The following is a 16,347-nucleotide window of genomic DNA, read 5'->3' as shown; positions in this document are numbered from 1 at the left end:
ATACATATATACTAAACATACATATATACTAATCACACATACATATATACTAATCACACATATATACTAATCACACATACATATATACTAAACATACATATATACTAATCACACATACATATATACTAATCACACATATATACTAATCACACATACATATATACTAAACATACATATATACTAATCACACATACATATATACTAATCACACATATATACTAATCACACATACATATATACTAATCACACATATATACTAATCACACATACATATATACTAATCACACATATATACTAATCACACACACATATATACTAAACATACATATATACTAATCACACATACATATATACTAATCACACATACATATATACTAATCACACATACATATATACTAATCACACATATATACTAATCACACATACATATATACTAATCACACATATATACTAATCACACATACATATATACTAAACATACATATATACTAATCACACATACATATATACTAATCACACATATATACTAATCACACACACATATATACTAAACATACATATATACTAATCACACATATATACTAATCACACATACATATATACTAATCACACATATATACTAATCACACATACATATATACTAAACATACATATATACTAATCACACATACATATATACTAATCACACATATATACTAATCACACATACATATATACTAATCACACATATATACTAATCACACATACATATATACTAAACATACATATATACTAATCACACATACATATATACTAATCACACATATATACTAATCACACACACATATATACTAAACATACATATATACTAATCACACATACATATATACTAAACATACATATATACTAATCACACATACATATATACTAAACATACATATATACTAATCACACATACATATATACTAATCACACATACATATATACTAATCACACATACATATATACTAAACATACATATATACTAATCACACATACATATATACTAATCACACATACATATATACTAAACATACATATATACTAATCACACATACATATATACTAAACATACATATATACTAATCACACATACATATATACTAATCACACATACATATATACTAATCACACATACATATATACTAAACATACATATATACTAAACATACATATATACTAATCACACATACATATATACTAAACATACATATATACTAATCACACATACATATATACTAATCACACATACATATATACTAAACATACATATATACTAACTAGAGATGAGCAGGTCTGGTTCTCAGACAACCGGATCCACCCGAACTTCCAGATCCGAGGCGAGAACCGAGCTCTGCTCAGGTTTTTCCGTCTGACTCTGATCTCAAAATGAGGCAAAATGTCATCCTCCCGGATCTCATAGGTTTTTGATAATATAAAGGTACCTGGTCATTGGCCCCATTTTCACTCCGGGTGTGGAGAATGTAGTGAACGGATGTGCTCTGTCCATCTAAGAGCTGCTGTATCTGTCCAGGGCAGGGGGTGCTGTGTCCATCCAGGGCAGTGGCTGCTGTATCCATCCAGGACAGGGACTGCTGTGTCCATCCAGGGGTTGCTGTGTCAATCCAGGGGCAGTGGCCGCTGTGTCGATCCAGGAGCTGCTGTGTCCATCCAGTGGTTGCTGTGTCCGTCCAGGGCAGGGGCTTCTGTGTCCATCCAGGGTCTGCTGTGTTCATCCAAGGGTTGCTGTGTCCATCTAGGACAGCAGCTGCTATGTCCATCCAGGGTCTGCTCTGTCGGTCCAGGGCAGGGGCTTCTGTGTCCATCTAGGGCAGGGGCTGCTGTGTCCATTCAGGGGCTGCTGTGTCCATTCATGGCAAAGGCTGCTGTGTCCATCCCAGGGACTGCTTTGTCCATCCAGGGCAGGGTCTTCTGTGTCCATCCAGGGGTTTCTATGTCCATCCGGGGCAGGGGATGCTGTGCCCATCTAGGGGCTGCTGTGTCCATCCATGGCAGAGGCTGCTGTGTCCATTCAGGGAAGTGGCTTCTGTGTCCATCCAGGGTCTGCTGAGTCCATCTAGGGGTTGCTGTGTTCATCTAGGGCAGAGGCTGATGTGTCCATCCAGTGGTTTCTGTGTCCATCCAGGGGCAGGGGCTGCTGTGTCCAACCAGGAATGTTCTGTCCATCCAAGGGTGCCCAGTGTATAAAAAAATAAAACCTAATTTAATTAATAAAAAAAAAATATATTATTTTTTGTGCTGTATCCCAGTGTACTATATTATTATTATTATTATGCCGGTCAGACCACAGTGTAATATTCATATACGTATTGTTTGTGACTCTGTAAGTGGTAAGTGGTAGAGCAGTGTATAATAAATATTGTGACACTGTTAGTGGAAATGCAGTGTATTCATTAAAAATATTGTGACACTGTAAGTACAAACACAGTATATTCATAAAAAAAGTTGTAGCACAGTGTGTTATAGTTATTCATAAATAATCTTGTCACACTTTAAATGGTAGCGCAGTGTGTTATTCTTATTAATAAATAATCTTGTGACATACTAGTGCTGGAGCTGCTGCCAGTGCCACCAGTGACGATATGACGATACTAGTCCATCTACACCATCTATTAAAGCCGATGCCCAAGGGCATACAGGGCTTAAGTTAGGGCATCTAAATAAAGAACCAATCTTTTACAGTAGTAAATAAAAAATATCAAAGGGAAAGATAGCTGCAGAAAGACAAAAGATTGGCAATAAGCCTTTCACCACATGAAGTGGCAAGGAAAGGCTAAGGCTTTGGCCTTTATTTGTGACTGGTGATTCTGCCTCTTATGATGATGTAAGCACAAGTGAGCATGCTGACATAGAAATCGAGGATGCTTCTATGGAAGTGCACCAGGATGAGCAGGATATTTGTGTAGCTGACGCTAATAATGTTGTTGATGAGGATGTTATTTGTGTAACTTAGGCCCGAGTGGAAGAGACAGTTATTGATAATGACAAGGAAAAGCCCATTGTCATGCCTGGGCACAAGACAAAAAATCCACTTCTTAAGTGTGGAGGCCACTAATTAAGTTTTTTTTAATGTTCCTGCACAGGTTGGGAATTGCTTTTGTAGTGATGTGGAATCTTGATGGGATTTGTTAACGACACAGTACCTCAATTAACTGTCTAAAACCCACTGCATTATTGGTGGTTATTGGATGCACATCTAATACTAGCATAGATGTTATGGCATCAGTGATCCGCTACGCAACTGGTTGACTACTGTCATACTTGCTCCCCCTTGCAGAGTATTGTTTAGCAGTCAATTGTTTTTAAAGTACTACTAGTAGTCTTCCTGGTCCCCTTCTGGGATGAAAAGCTACTCCCAGCAGCAGCAGCAGGCATAGCGCTCAAGGATTCTTCTGGGGCAAGGACTGATTTCAATGATTTAAATATTTATTAGCGACTCTCCGCCACTGTAAGGGAACTATATGCTCTGCAGCACTTATTAGCGACTCTCCCCCCCTCTGAGGGAACTATATGCTCTGCTGCACTTATTAGCGACTCTCCCCCACTGTGAGGGAACTATACGCTCTGCAGCAGTTATTAGTGACTCTCCCCCAATGTGAGGGGACAATATGCTCTGCATCAGTTATTAGCGACTCTCCCTTACTGTGAGGGGACGACATGCTCTGCAGCACTTATTAGCGACTCTCCCCCACTGTGAGGGGGCGATATGCTCTGCAGCAGTTATTAGCCACTCTCCCTTACTGTGAGGGGACGACATGCTCTGCAGCACTTATTAGCAGCTCTCCCCCACTGTGAGGGGATGACATGCTCTGCAGCACTTATTAGCGGCTCTCCCCCACTGTGAGGGGATGATAGGCTCTGCAGCACTAATTAGTGACTCTCCCTCAATGAGAGGGGATGATATGCTCTGCAGCACTTATTAGCGACTCCCACTGTGAGGGGATGATATGCACTGCAGCACTTATTAGCGACTCCCACTGTGAGGGGATGATATGCTCTGCAGCACTTATTAGCAACTCTCCCTCAATGAGAGGGGATGATATGCTCTGCAGCACTTATTGGCGACTCCCACTGTGAGGGGATGATATGCACTGCAGTACTTATTAGTGATTCTCCCCGACTGTGAGTGGATGATAGGCTCTGCAGCACTAATTAGTGACTCTCCCTCAATGAGAGGGGACGATATGCTCTGCAGCACTTATTAGCGACTCCCACTGTGAGGGGACAATATGCTCTGCAGCACTTATTAGCGACTCTCCCCCACTGTTAAGCGATGATATGCTCTGCACCACAATCCCTTGTATAAAAACATCCATGTATTGCCAAGTATAATACTCTGACACATGGTGCTCATTTCCAAAACTAACATACTGTACATGAAACATATTCATTTGTCCTTTATTGAATTTCGTTCATCATTTAGTTACTTATTACATCTATAGTGTTCATTCTAGGTCTGGCGCTGGGAAGGGTGCTGCTCCTGAGAGCGCTCGCCTGAAAAGAGGGTGTGGACACTAGAAAAGGAGGTGTGTCTTTAATACACTTTCCCTTTTCATCACTCTTGGGGGCGTGTTTGGCACTTACGGATGGGCTGTCCCCAAGGTAAGGTCCAGAACGAGGTGCTCCACAGGACCGCTGACGTCACAACCACGTGACTCACAACAAAAGGGGGAGGGGCAAGGTTCAAAATGGGGCCAAAAGTGACCCCTCGCGGGATCGCTTCACTCGCCACGATCTGGGCACGGTGGCTTGCTTCACTTGCCACAGGTTTATATACCCCCTCTATACCCACGTGGATAGTAACCCTGGTAGCAGTCTGGCCATGCCATATCGGTCACATGGTTGTGACGTCAGACATGTTGCGCTCCATTCTAGTTGACATAGAAATAGTTTGATATTAGAGGGTTGTTGTTTTTTTTTACTCCAAATGACTTTAGTTTATTGCCTGGTATATAACTATTAAATACACTGCTCTACCTATGAGATGCCGTCATGTCAACATTTACAATGTCAACAGCTATTATGTTAAAATTGGTGGAATGTCAATATGCAAGATGTCCATATCTGTGAGATGTTGACATTCTGTATGGACCAGAAGATTAGAAATAGGGTGCGGCAGCAGAGGGCTAGGGTTAGGCTATGGGAGGAGAAGGCTAGGTGTAGGCTCTAGAGGAGGGTTATGGTGCATACACACGGTCAGATTTTTCTTCAGATCTGAACGATAACGATTTAAAAAATCGTTCAATCGTTCGTATCTGATGGAAAATCTGACATATCTGTCAGATGAACGATGAACGATGCGCATTCCCGATGGTCAGATAACGATATCTGACATCTGATGTGTTTGCAGTCATACTTGGAAGATTCCATTCATTTTAATGCAGTCAAAAATCGTTCAAATCGTTCATCTGACAAATCTGACCGTCTGTATGCTCCATTAGGGTTAGGTTACGGAAGGGGAGGGTTAGGCACTAGGGAGAGGGTTAGGCTTCAGGAGGGTAGGGTAAGGGTTAGGCACTAGGGGGAGGGTTAGGTCATAGGGGAAGGGCTAGTCTACAGGAGGGGATGATTAGGTGTAGGCACTAGGAAGGGTTAGGATTAGGCTACAGGAGGGGAAGGTTAGGTGTAGGCACTAGCGAGGAACAGGATTAGTCTACAGGAGGGGAGGGTTAGGTGTAGGCACTAGGAATTAGGATTAGGCTACAGGAGGGGAGGGTTAGGTGTAGGCACTAAGGTATGGTTAGACTTAGGCGCTAGGGGGTGGGGGGTTAGGCTACAGGAGGGTTAGGCAGTAGGAGTAGTGTTAGGCTTCTGGGGGTGAAGGGTTAGGCAGTATTCACTGCTAAAAGTACTGTATGATCACCAGGAAGTCTCCATAAGCTAGACCATCGGATCCAGAAGACACCGCTGAACCAGGGAAGCCACCACTATACCACTAGGAAAGTTTTCTTAACATTCTAATCATTTCAACATTTCATCACTGTTGACATGACGAATGTTGATGTAGCCAACGTTGACATTACAACCATATCGTCAATCTCATGTTGATATTATGAATGTCAAATAAGAATTGCAGACAAAATATACTGAACCCTTCTCCTGTCATCTTCCTTATGTGCTGTCACCCATACTCAAACAAAATATGGTCCTCTACATATGGTGCATTGTACCCAGATAGCAAGTTTGTGTCATATCCCAGGGAGACATAAAGGAAGAACTCTGGTCCTGATTCAGAGCTGGACGCTCTGACAGAGCGCTCACTCTGAATCAGGGCCATCCTTCTGAATTTTAGAGCGGCCTCCTGGCCGCTCGCATAGCTGTGGGTGACTATCCACAGCTATAGCGAGCAGCCAAAAAGATGGTCGCGATGGTCAAGATCATCGCAACCATCGGGCTTGCGACGAGACCCTTGTGGTAGGGTCTCGTCTGCCGCAAGCCCTGGAGTGCTTTTGGCTTTATCACTTCACTCTAACACTTGTGATGTCAGTGGGGCCGGCCCCAGATGGTAGGCGTTCCCATGGGAACGCCTCCGTCTGGCCAGCCACGGCCCCCGGCACGCCCACACTCACCAACGACAGCACGCCCCCTTTGTAGCGAGACCCATAGCGACGGCTTGCCCATCACTATCCGGGTCTCGCGCATGTGCACGACGGAGCCGGGTCCGTCGTGCGCATGCGTACTGGCCCAACATTGACCCTCTTGCGAGCGCTCGCGAGCGGGTCTGAATCAGGCCCTCTGTCTGATTACCCCATATACTTAAAAACACAGAATGGATCTTGCTGAAGAAAAATCAACATGTTTAGTAAAAGTTCCACCTACAAACCAATACGATAAATGAACAACAGTGACCACAATGATCAGCAGTTGGCAGACTCGCAAAGGTGATTTCACTGTCAGCGCTTTCGAATAAGTCAACCTGAAACATAAAAGTAAGAATAAAGCTGAGGTCCACAAACCAGCGGTGGCCTTCTCAACTAATCATCAGCATCTTTATGACACTAAGGGGCATATTTCTAGAATACTGCAGACAGCCCCCCCTCCTCCCAATGAAGAATCCTTATGGCATATTGCAACAATAAGGATTTTTTTTTTCCAGGGGAATGTACCAATGTAACAATGTAGGCCGCCATAATGCAGGTTCCGATAAGAGCCAGACCTGCTGCCCAGGCGCTATGCAAAGGTCTCGTGATTGACATGAAGAGCAGTTTCAGCCCACTGGAGAGGGATCACTAGAAGCCATTCCAGCAGGGTTGTCCCATTGGAAGTAACAGCTTAACGCCATCTGAAGATGGAACTAGCCCATGCATGCAATGCAAGGTCTTTGAAGCTGCGGATATTGTTACCTTACCGCCCCCACGAAAAACTGCGGGGTGGCTTCTGCGAGGGCTGGTGGCCGGAAAGCATGAGATATATCTTAATTCTCTTATGTGTGTGTCTGCATATATTTGTATGTATATATATATAATATATATATATATATATATATATATATATCAGAGAAGCTGCACTCTTCAGGAATTTTTAAACAGCAATGAAAAAATACAATCCGATGCCCTCCGCTCTATGGTCCTGATTCAGACCCGCTCGCTGCCGCAGGCAGCTCGCAGGGTCTATGGGTGTGGGGTTTTTTTTGTCTGGCCAGGAGGTCTCCCACAGCTTGTGCGAGCGGGCAGGAGGCCGTCGCGATAACCGCGACCATTGGCCTTGCAACAAGACTCTGTGGTAGGGTCTCGGCTACCGCAAGGCCGAGTGGACTTCCTACTGTAATAGAGCAGGAAGTCCACTACTGACATCAGTAATGATGTCAGTAGGGCCGCCCACAAACGCCAGGCGTTCCTAAGGGAACGTCTGCGTTTGTGCAGCCACCCCCTCTCCCCGCCTACAAAATGGTGCGAGCTGTCACTCACCATCGACAGCCACCTCGTCTTGTAGCGAGCCCGGTAGCGACTGAGCTGCAGTCGCTGGACGGGGCGAGCGCATGTGCAAGCCAGACGCGGCGCATGCGCAGTGGGGTAACATGGAGCCGCTTACAAGCGCTGGGCGCTTGCGAATGGCTCTGAATCGGGCCCTATATGCGTAGTGCATGTAGCATAATACAAATTTGAAAATCGGCTGCACTCAGTAGTAATAAACACTCAACAGTGTTAGTAGCACCCTGATGAAAATGCGTGAATAAGAGCATTGAAACGTTGGTTCACCTAACACTGTCGTGTGTTTATTACTACTGAGTGCCGCCGATTTTATATATATATATTAGGGGTGAGCGGGTTCGGATTTCTGAAATCCGAACCCCCCCGAGCCCCCCCGATCCGAGTCCGATCCGAATCAGGCTCGACTTTTCCCGCCTGACTCGGATCTGAAATCGAGGCAAAACGTCATCATCCCGCCTTCCGAGTCTCGCGGGTTTTGGATCCTATATAAGGTACCCACGTCGGCGCCATTTTCTCACTCGGCTGTGGACAGTGAAGAGGGAGGGTGGGAGTTAGGGCTGTGTAGTGTAGTGTAGTGTAGTGCTGCTGTTGTCCACTACTTCAAAGTCCATAGGGGCTGGCTGTGTTGTGCTGTGCTGCTGTTGTTAATAGGGGCTGTGTCCACTACTTCAAAGTCCATAGGGGCTGGCTGGACTGTGTTGTGCAGTCAGTTCTCCATAGGGGCTGTGTCCACTCCAAAGTCCTGTGCAGTGTCCCAGTCCTAAAGGAGTGCTGCAGTGTTGTCCAGGGGGTGCTCTGTCCATCAGGGGTGCTCCCCCCAAGTGCTAAAAAAATAATATATTTTCTGTGTTTGTGAATTGTGTGCGCAGTAGCCGCACATGCATCAACAAAGTAGTGCCAAGCGTGCGCCTGTGTCATAAGTAAAGGGCCGGCTGGCTTGACCGTTAAGGGTGCTGTAACCCCCGAAAGTACACTCCAGTCCAAACCAAAAAAAAAATTATTTTCTGTGTTTGTGAATTGTGTGCGCAGTAGCCGCACGTGCATCAACAAAGTAGTGCCAAGCGTGCGCCTGTGTCATAAGTAAAGGGCCGGCTGGCTTGACCGTTAAGGGTGCTGTAACCCCCGAAAGTACACTCCAGTCCAAACCAAAAAAAAAATTATTTTCTGTGTTTGTGAATTGTGTGCGCAGTAGCCGCACGTGCATCAACAAAGTAGTGCCAAGCGTGCGCCTGTGTCATAAGTAAAGGGCCGGCTGGCTTGACCGTTAAGGGTGCTGTAACCCCCGAAAGTACACTCCAGTCCAAACCAAAAAAAAAATTATTTTCTGTGTTTGTGAATTGTGTGCGCAGTAGCCGCACGTGCATCAACAAAGTAGTGCCAAGCGTGCGCCTGTGTCATAAGTAAAGGGCCGGCTGGCTTGACCGTTAAGGGTGCTGTAACCCCCGAAAGTACACTCCAGTCCAAACCAAAAAAAAAATTATTTTCTGTGTTTGTGAATTGTGTGCGCAGTAGCCGCACGTGCATCAACAAAGTAGTGCCAAGCGTGCGCCTGTGTCATAAGTAAAGGGCCGGCTGGCTTGACCGTTAAAGGGTGCTGTAACCCCCAAAGTACACTCCAGTCCAAACCAAAAAAAAAATTATTTTCTGTGTTTGTGAATTGTGTGCGCAGTAGCCGCACGTGCATCAACAAAGTAGTGCCAAGCGTGCGCCTGTGTCATAAGTAAAGGGCCGGCTGGCTTGACCGTTTAAAGGGTGCTGTAACCCCCGAAAGTACACTCCAGTCCAAACCAAAAAAAAAATATTTTCTGTGTTTGTGAATTGTGTGCGCAGTAGCCGCACGTGCATCAACAAAGTAGTGCCAAGCGTGCGCCTGTGTCATAAGTAAAGGGCCGGCTGGCTTGACAATTAAAGGGTGCTGTATCCCCCAAAGTACACTCCAGTCCAAACCAAAAAAAAAATTATTTTCTGTGTTTGTGAATTGTGTGCGCAGTAGCCGCACGTGCATCAACAAAGTAGTGCCAAGAGTGCGCCTGTGTCATAAGGGCCGGCTGGCTTGACCGTTAAAGGGTGCTGTAACCCCCAAAGTACACTCCAGTCCAAACCAAAAAAAATAATTATTTTCTGTGTTTAGCCGCACGTATATATCAAATCGATATAACATAAATGGAGGACCAAACTTTCTCCGATAAAAATAAAATAGAGAAAGATCAAGAACCACTTCCTCCTAGTGCTGAAGCTGCTGCCACTAGTCATGACATAGACGATAACATGCCATCAACGTCGTCTGCCAAGGCCGATGCCCAATGTCATAGTAGAGGGCACATACAATCCCAAATGGCAAAGTTCAGGAAAATGACCTTGAAAAAGACATTTAAATCAGCTGAAGAGAAACGTAAACTTGCCAATATGCCATTTACGACACGGAGTGGCAAGGAACGGCTAAGGTCGATCCCTAGTATGTTCATGACTAGTGGTTCAGCTTCACATGACGATGGAAGCCCTCCTCCCACTAAAAAAATCAAAAGAGTTAAGCTGGCAAAAGCACAGCGAAGAACTGTGCTTTCTAAGAAGATATCACAAATCCCCAAGGAGAGTCCAAGTGTGGTGGTGGTTGCGATGCCTGACCTTCCCAGCACTGGACGGGAAGAGGTGGCTCTTTCCACCATTTGCACGCCCCCTGCAAGTGCTGAAAGGAGCACCCACAGTCCACTTGCTGATATGCAAATTGAAGATGTCACTGTTGAAGTACAACAGGATGAGGATACTGGTGTAGCTGGCGCTGAGGAGGAAGTTGGCGAGGAGGATTCTGATGGTGATGTGGTTTGTTTAAATCAGGCTCCGGGGGAGACAGTTGTTGTCCGTGGGATGAAAAAGCCCATCACGGTCATGCCTGGGCAGAAGACCAAACATTCCACCTCTTTGGTCTGGCAATATTTCTATCCAAATCCGGACAACAACTGTCTTGCCATATGTACCATATGTAAAGGTGAAATAAGTAGGGGTAGGGACGTCAACCACCTAGGAACATCCTCCCTTATACGGCACCTGCAGCGCGTTCATAAAAAGTTACTGTCAAGTTCAGAAACTTTGGCTAAGACCGTAAGCAGTCCAGGGACACCTAAATCCCGTTGTCCTGTTGTATCCAAGCGCCTGCAAACCACACCGTCAACTCCCTCCTCGTCAATTTCCTCCTTAGTCAGGATCGGAAGTAGTCCTGCAGGCCATGTCACTGGCATGACTGACTCTCCTATCCGGGATTCCTCTGGAGGATCCTGCATTGCTACGCCTACTGCTGCCGCTGCTGCTGTTGCTGCTGCTGGGAGTCGTTCATCATCCCAGAGAGGAAGTAGGAACACCACTACTTTTACTAAACAATTGACCCTCCAACAGTCCTTAGCGAGGAGGATGAAGTACGACAGCAGTCATCCTGAAGCAAAACGTATAACTGAGGCCTTGACTGCTATGTTGGTGTTAGACGTGCGTCCGGTATCCGCCATTAGTGCAGTGGGATTTAGACAATTGATGGAGGTAGTGTGTCCCCGGTTCCAAATCCCGTCTAGATTCCACTTCACTAGGCAGGCGATACCGAGACTGTACAGAAACGTCAGAAAAAGTGTCCTCAGTGTCCTGAAAAATGCCGTTGTACACAATGTCCACTTAACCACGGACATGTGGACAAGTGGAACAGGGCAGACTAAGGACTATATGACTGTGACAGCCCACTGGGTAGATGTATCACCTTACGCAGCAACAGCAGCAGCGTCACCAGTAGCAGCATCTCAGAAACGCCAGCTCGTTACAAGGCAGGCTACGCTGTGTATCACCGGTTTCAGTAAGAGGCACACCGCCGACAACCTCTTAGAGAAACTGAGGGAAATCATCGCCCAGTGGCTTACCCCACTTAGACTCTCCTGGGGATTTGTGATATCTGACAACGCCACCAATATTGTGCGGGCATTACATCTGGGCAAATTCCAGCACGTCCCATGTTTTGCTCACACAATAAACTTGGTGGTGCAGAATTTTCTGAAAAGCGACAGGGGCGTGCAGGAGACGCTTTGGGTGGCCCGAAAAATTTCTGGCCACTTTCGCCATTCAGCGACTGCGTGCCGAAGACTGGAGCGCCAGCAAACACTCTTGAACCTGCCCCGCCATCACCTGAAGCAAGAGGTTGTGACGCGGTGGAACTCAACCCTCTATATGCTTCAGAGGATGGAGGAGCAGCAAAAGGCCATACAAGCCTATACATCCACCTATGACATAGGCAAAGGAGGGGGTATGCACCTGACTCAAGCGCAGTGGAGAATGATTTCCGTGTTGTGCAAGGTTCTCCAGCCCTTCGAACTTGCCACACGTGAAGTCAGTTCAGACACAGCCAGCTTGAGTCAGGTCATTCCCCTCATCAGGCTTTTGCAGAAGCAGCTGGAGAAAGTGAAGGAGGAGCTAAGATGGAGCGATTCCGCTCGGCATGTGGGACTTGTGGATGAAGCCCTTCATTCGCTTTGCCAGGATTCCAGGGTGGTCAATCTGTTGAAATCAGACCACTACATTTTGGCCACCGTGCTTGATCCTAGGTTTAAAGCCTATGTGGTGTCTCTCTTTCCGGCCGACACAAGCCTGCAGAGGTGCAAAGACCTGCTGGTGAACACACTGTCAGCTGAAGCGGAACGTGACACGTCAACGGCTCCTTCTTCATTTTCTCCCGCAACTGGGGCTGCCAGGAAAAAACTTAGGTATCCTAAGCAACCCGCTGGCGGTGATGCAGGGCAGGCAGGACCAAGTTTGGACATCTGGTCCGGACTGAAGGACCTGGCAACAATTTCTGACATGTCTACTGTCACTGCATATGATACTGTCACCATTGACAGAATGGTGGAGGATTACATCGGTGACAGCATCCAAGTAGGCATGTCAGACAGTCCATACCTGTACTGGCAGGAAAAAGAGGCAATTTGGAGGCCCCTGTACAAGCTGGCTCTATTTTACCTGAGTTGCCCCCCCTCCAGTGTGTACTCCGAAAGAGTGTTTAGTGCAGCCGGGAACCTTGTCAGCGAAAGGCGTAGGAGGTTGCTTCCACAGAATGTGGAGAAGATGATGTTCATCAAAATGAATTATCAGCTCTTCCAGGGAGACCAGCCTCCAGAAGGTACAGAGGGACCTGTGGTGGTGGATTCAAGTGGGGACGAGTTAATACTTTGTGAGGATGAGGATGTACACACTGAAGAGGGTGAGGAATCGGTGGATGAGGAGGATGAGGATGACATCTTGCCTCCGTAGAGCCAGTTTGTGCAGGGACACATTAATTGCCAGCTTGTTTTGTGGGGGCCCAAACGAACCAATCATTTCAGCCACAGTTGTGTGGCAGACCCTGGCGCTGAAATGATTGATTTGTTAAAGTGTGCATGTCCTGTTTATACAACATAAGGGTGGGTGGGAGGGCCCAAGGACAATTCCATCTTGCACTTCTTTTTTTTCTTTGCATTATGTACAGTTTGGGGCCTAGTTTTTCTAACTGCCATCCTGTCTGCCACTGCAGTGTCACTCCTAGATGGGTCACGTGTTTGTGCCGCCCACTCGTGTCGCTTAGCATAGTCATCCAGCTACCTCGGTGCAACCTTTTGGACATGAAAACACTATTGTGAGGTGTTCAGAATAGACTGGAAATGAGTGGAAATTAAGGTTATTGAGGTTAATAATAGCATAGGAGCAGAGAAACCAACAAATTCTGTGATTTTAGCTGTTTTTATGCTTTTTAAAAAAAAAATACAGATCCAAAACACAAAACCCAGAACCCAAAACACGGAAGGGTGGTTTTGGCAAAACCAATACAGATCCAAAACACGAAGAAAGATCCAGATCCAAAACCAAAACACAAAACACGAAAAGTGGCCGGTGCACACCCCTAATATATATATATATATATATATATATATATATATATATATATATATTAGAGGTGTGCGTGGACCTGTGTTTTGGCTTAGCTTTTGTTTTGGAAACACCACCCTCAAGAGTTTTGGTTCTTCTCTGCCTAAAACCATATAATTTGGACCTGTGTTACTGTTTACATTCAATCCAAGACCCAAGTGTCGGTTTTTAAATCCTATTTCCGAACTTACAGCAGACCTGAACCTTAAATATGTGGAAACAGTTTCAGTATATTTTAAGGAAAAAATTGATTTGATAAATAGGCCTCCCCATTAGAGTAAGTTCAGCCCGCAGACTGTGCCTCCTCTCTGTCTATATGTCTAGGCAACAGGTGCTCTTCGCCTCCTCCTAACTAGCCCACATTGTGGTAACCCAGGAGCAGACTTGTCTTCATTGCTTGTTGTCATGCAGGAATCTCAGAAACGAAGAGAGTTTCTTGCTGTGTTTTCGGTCTGATCTTATCACAAGCCAGTGTTTTCATTTTCCCATTGCCTGCGACGCACTCCTACTACCTTCTCTCCTCAACGTAGCTATTTCCAGAAAAGGAAATTAAAATAAGATTGCAGGGAGATTCCTCTGTATCTTGAAGTGCAAAGGTTCAGTGTTAAATTAAAATAAGTATGACATTGAAGATTCAGTTTCAGACACAAGTACTGGAAGAACTCTGGCCCTGATCAGAGCCGGACGCTCTTTCAGAGCGCTCGCTCTGAATCAGGGCGGCATTTTTTTTTTGTGCCGGCCTCCTGGCCGCTCGCTCAGCTGTGGATGACCACCCACAGCTTTTGCGAGCGGCCAGGTGATGGTCGCGATGGTTGCGACCATCGGTCTTTCGACGAGACCCTTGTGGTAGGGTCTCGTCCATCGCAAGCCCCAGTGGACTTCCTGCTTTAATACAGCAGGATGTCCACCTACTGACATCACTAGTGATGTCAGTAGGGCCTCCCACAAATGGAAGGCGTTCCCTCGGGAACGCCTCCGTTTGTCCAGTCACCCCCCCTGCCCGCCTCCAAAATGGGGCGAGCTGTCAATCACAATAAACAGCCGCCCCGTTTTGGTGCGCGACCCGTAGCGACGGAGCGCCCGTCGCTGGCCGGGTCTCGCACATGCACACGCCGGAGGCGGTGCATGCGCAGGGGGTAAACATCGATCCGCTTGCGAGCGCATAGCACTTGCGAGTAGTTCTGAATCAGCCCCTCTGTTCTCCTCAGGATATCTCTGTACTTGGGGCATGATTCACTACGGATCGCAATATTGCGTACACACTACGCACGCAGTTCTACTATGATAGCAGGCTAATCCATTGGGTTCTCAATGCAAACTCAGCACTACACAAGGACGCCCACTTTACCTTACACACATCTGTAATGTTTAGCAGAAGAGCGAAACCATCGGTACCATCGAGTACCATCGCAGCCTCACGCACACTTGCACAAGCCCTGACCTCACTCAGAAATTGCTAACAACCAGGCATGCTATGAGACCTCACACTGCGTATGGCATCGCAGTAGATAATTTATGCACGCCCGTGCAATGGCGTTTGAACGCACTGGCACGTCTGTGTTTCCCCGATCCCCCCCTGTCACCACCCCCAAAAGGCACGTCCTGTCAATCACTCTGCGAGGGGTCAGCATAGCCTCTGCGATCGCAGTCCCAATCGAAATAGCTAGTTCGCGCACACGCGCAATGCAATGCATTCGCACAATGCAACAATCAGCATATTGCATGCATATTAGCAACTACGATCCTTGCTGAATCAGGCTCTTAGTTACCTGGCTCAAATGGGACGTGGTGTACCTAGAGATGAGCGGGCCTGGTTCCCTGAGAACCAGGCCCACCCGAACTTCCAGTTGCGAGACGAGAATCGAGTCCAGCTCGGGTTTTCCCTTCTAACTCGCATCTCAAAGCGAGGCAAAACGTCATCATCCCGCTGTTGGATTATTGCAGGTTTTGCATTGTATAAAAGTTCCTCCCTATGGTGATTGGCGCCATTTGCTTGCTGAGTTCCGGTCTGTCAGAGCTGTGCTTCATCCAAGAGTGGCTGCTGTGTCCATCCAGGGGCTTCTGGGCCTAATTCAGACCCGCTCGCGAGCGCTGAGTGCTAGCAAGCGGGTTGACGTTGGCCCAGTGCGCATGCGCACGATGGAGGCGGCTCCATTGTGCGCATGCATGAGACCCGGATAGCGCTATGGGTCTCGCTACAAAGGGGGCGTGCTGTCGATGGTGAGTGACAGCACGCCCCCTTTGGAGGGCGTGCCAGGGGCATGGCTGGCCAGACGGAGGCATTCCCATGGGAACGCCTACCGTCTGGGGCCGGCCCCACTGACATCGCAAGTGTCAGTCCAAGTGTGTCTGCGGTTGCCATGTGTGAGCCTGACCTTTCTAATACTGTACTTGAAGAAGATCTTCCTTCCACCATTTGTGTGTCCTCTGCAAATGTGGGGATGAGCAG

The sequence above is a fragment of the Taudactylus pleione genome, unplaced genomic scaffold (genome assembly GCF_031769625.1).
Source record: "Taudactylus pleione unplaced genomic scaffold, aTauple2 ptg000514l, whole genome shotgun sequence".
Lineage (NCBI taxonomy): Eukaryota > Metazoa > Chordata > Amphibia > Anura > Myobatrachidae > Taudactylus > Taudactylus pleione.
This window is presented reverse-complemented; position numbering follows the sequence as displayed.